The sequence below is a fragment of the Rutidosis leptorrhynchoides genome, chromosome 3 (genome assembly GCF_046630445.1).
Source record: "Rutidosis leptorrhynchoides isolate AG116_Rl617_1_P2 chromosome 3, CSIRO_AGI_Rlap_v1, whole genome shotgun sequence".
Classification (NCBI taxonomy): domain Eukaryota; kingdom Viridiplantae; phylum Streptophyta; class Magnoliopsida; order Asterales; family Asteraceae; genus Rutidosis; species Rutidosis leptorrhynchoides.
Window position 1 is genome coordinate 354,744,637 of NC_092335.1, and position 3,882 is coordinate 354,748,518.

Below are 3,882 nucleotides of genomic sequence, written 5' to 3' on the forward strand. Positions count from 1 at the left end.
TCAAACTCGTCTTCGTTTGACCGTGGCGACGGTCTAAGTGCGAGTAGGTCAGAATTTTCAGCACAACGTTAAAAGACATAGTGACGATCGGAGGGCCATAAATCCTAAACCGTAACTCGGATTAAGACGAGTCCTAAATGAAAAGTTATCTAATCAAACAGAGATATCTAAAAATCATCTTTACAGTAGCCCAGGTCGTACGGGTCAGACACAGAAATAGTAAAACAGTAGGTCCGCTTTGTTCTTGGTGTCCGATGCTTATCACGGTTCTCATCCTTGATGCATATAGCTTCAAGTGTACAACTCGTTGATGTGTTTGCATCATCTTAACCAAGTTTTCACCATCATAACACTTGAGCAATTCCAAGACATGTAGCACAACTCATTTAAGTGTTGCAAGTGTTTTGATGAACCAAAGTTACATCAAAGTCTTAGATTTAACACATACATGAACTATAAAAGTAATATTAACCAAGTTTTGACTATTATGACACAAGTGTAGGTCTAAGACATGTAGCACAACTCACTTAAGGGTTGTATGAAGTTTGATGAACCAAAGTTACATCAAGGTCTTAGATCTAATGCATACATGAACTTTAAAACTAATATTAATTTACAACTTGAAAATAAACTTATAAAATCAAGATCTTAAGTTGTAGAACATAGTTCTTAGTTAGATCTTGAAGATCCTAGACCCAAAAGTATAGATCTAACATAAGTGTACCAAGTTATAATTAAATAAAGCTTACTTACATGTTCTTGAACTTTTAAAGTTAATTTTAGTTCAAGAGAGTATGAGATCAAAGTTAACTAGTAACACTTGACCATTATAACCAAAAATCACGAATTTAAAGGATGTAAGAATGAAGAAATAAACTAATTAAACAAGTAATAAGTTCATGGGTTTCATCATTTTAAAGATTCAAGCCTAAGTCTTGATCTTTAGAAAGTAAACTTTATGTTTACTTCATGAACACAAGTATGCTTTCAACACATGAACTTTGATCTTTAAACAAGTGTTAAGTGTAGATCAGAAACTAGAAAGTTCATGTCTTGTATGTCTTGTAAGAACAAGTTGATATGAAGAATCAAACTAACAAGTTTGATTCTTAATAATTTGTAAATAACAACAACTAGTAAGTAACTTAACAAAGACAAGTAACTAAACAACAATTAAAAACAAGTAACAAACAACAAATGATGATGATATGAGATGTTGGTTTCGGTTTTTAGCAAGAAGAAAAGAAGAGAAAATTGTTCATAATACTTACAAGAAAGAGAGAAAATGAGAGAAAAGATGAAGCAAGTAATGTGTGTAAATGAGAGAGTAAACAAGTGAGCAAGTAGTAAGTAAATTTGAAACAAGAAAACTCCTCTAAAGGCCTAGTAGGCCGACGGTTCTAAGGGGAGGAGGGAGGAGGAGATTGTCCAAAAGGTTTATGCATGTAAAAGATTAAAAGTGTGGTTACAAGAGGTAGTTTCATGGGAAAGATGTGGTAACTAGATTCTTATGTAAAAACTAGCTAGTTACATCATTAAGTAATACTTACACATGAAAGACATGGGCTAATGAATCCATTTAAGATGTAGGGTGGGCTTATAAGCCCAATATCATGAGTTCATAACATTAACAAGGCCCAAGTTCAAGTATTTAACAAGTTAATTCAATTAAAGCCCAAGTAACTAACTAATAACCATAGTTAATTAAAATGATTAATAAAATCAATCATGAATGTAAATAATATTCTAAAAATATTATTCGCGAAAGTTTCGTGTGTCACAAAGACGTTTCGGGCAATTAAAGTCAAGTACGGGCAATCATGGAAACATGTAAATGTAATAACATACATTCGTTTAATCACAATTATTAATAATAATAATTATTAATAAATAAACGTTGGAAAATCCAGGGTCGTTACATTACCCACCTGTTAAAGACAATTTGGTCCCGAAATTTAAGCTGAGGTAGATGGAGGAGTCGGGAAAAGGTGAGGATACTTCTGCATCATTTGATCCTCTCGCTCCCAAGTAAACTCAGGTCCTCGTTTGGCATTCCATCGCACTCAGACGATCGGAATCTTGTTGCGTTTCAAAGTCTTGATCTCACGATCCATAATTTCAACAGGCTCTTCCACGAAGTGGAGTTTGTCGTCAATCATAAGTTCTTCCAGTGGTATGATAAGTTCGGGTGCAGCTAGACACTTCTTCAAGTTTGACACGTGGAAGGTAGGATGAACTGAGCTCAATTGTGCTGGTAGATCCAAACGGTAAGCAACGGGTCCAACACGTTCCAAGATTTCAAAAGGACCAATATATCGCGGGTTTAACTTTCCGCGCTTTCCAAAACGAATCACACTTTTCCAAGGTGCAACCTTCAACATTACACGATCACCAATGTTGAATTCAAAGTCTTTACGTTTAAGATCGGCATAACTCTTTTGACGATCGCGGGCAGTCTTAAGTCTCGCTTGAATCTGAGCAATCTTCTCCGTTGTTTCATGGACTACCTCGGGTCCGGTGATTTGCTTTTCGCCTACTTCGGCCCAACAAATAGGAGATCGGCACTTGCGGCCATACAACGCTTCAAAAGGTGCGGCATTAATGCTTGAGTGATAACTGTTGTTGTACGATAATTCGGCTAACGTCAAATGCCTTTCCCAGGCCTTTCCGAAATCAATGACACATGCACGCAACATGTCTTCCAAGGTCTGAATTGTGCGTTCACTTTGCCTGTCGGTCTGTGGGTGATAAGTAGTACTCATGTCGAGACGGGTTCCCATGGCTTCTTGTAAAGAACGCCAAAATCTAGAAGCAAAACGGGGATCGCGATCTGAGATGATCGATAAAGGTACACCATGACGAGATACAACCTCTTTGATGTATAGTTGAGCAAGTCTTTCCATCGTATCTGTTTCCTTCATGGCCAAAAAGTGTGCAGATTTGGTAAGGCGGTCAACAATAACCCAGATGGTATCGTATCCGCCCACCGTTTTTGGTAGCTTGGTGATGAAATCCATTGTGATCCTTTCCCACTTCCATTGTGGGATTTCTGGTTGTTGAAGTAATCCAGAGGGCCTCTGATGCTCAGCCTTAACTTTTGAGCAAGTCAAACACTTACCAACATAAGTTGCAACGTCTTTCTTAAGATTCGGCCACCAATACTGTTCTTTAAGATCGTGGTACATTTTGCCCGCTTCAGGATGAATCGAATATCTCGATTTATGTGCTTCATCAAGTATAAGGTTCCGTAGATCTCCATAAAGAGGTACCCAAATTCTTCCGACATAACATCGGAGTCCAGACTCCCTAACCTCGAATCGAGAGACAAGAATGTTCAAATGTTCATGAGATATATTCTCCTCCTTGAGAGCCTCATCTTGGGCTACTCGGATTTGGCTGTTGAGGTTTGAATGGATGGTGATGTTCAGAGCCCTAACACGAAGAGGTGTCGTCCTCTCTTTTTGGCTTAAAACGTCAGCTACAACATTGGCCTTGCCAGGATGATAGCAAAGTTCACAATCGTAGTCGTTCAATGTCTCGATCCATCGTCGCTGTTGCATATTCAGTTGCTTATAATCGAAGATGTGTTGGAGGCTCTTGTGGTCGGTGAAGATAGTGCTCTTAGTCCCATACAAATAATGTCTCCACAATTTGAGCGCAAAGACAACGACTCCAAGTTTGAGATCGTGAGTAGTGTAGTTCTGTTCGTGAATCTTCAGTTGTCCGGAGGCATAAGCGATAACCTTTGATCGTTGCATCAGTACACAACCAAAACCACTTTTCAACGCATCACAATAAACAACAAAGTCGTCACTGCCTTCGAGAAGCGATAAGATAGGTGCGGTGGTTAACTTCTTCTTTAAAGTTTGGAATGCTGATTCG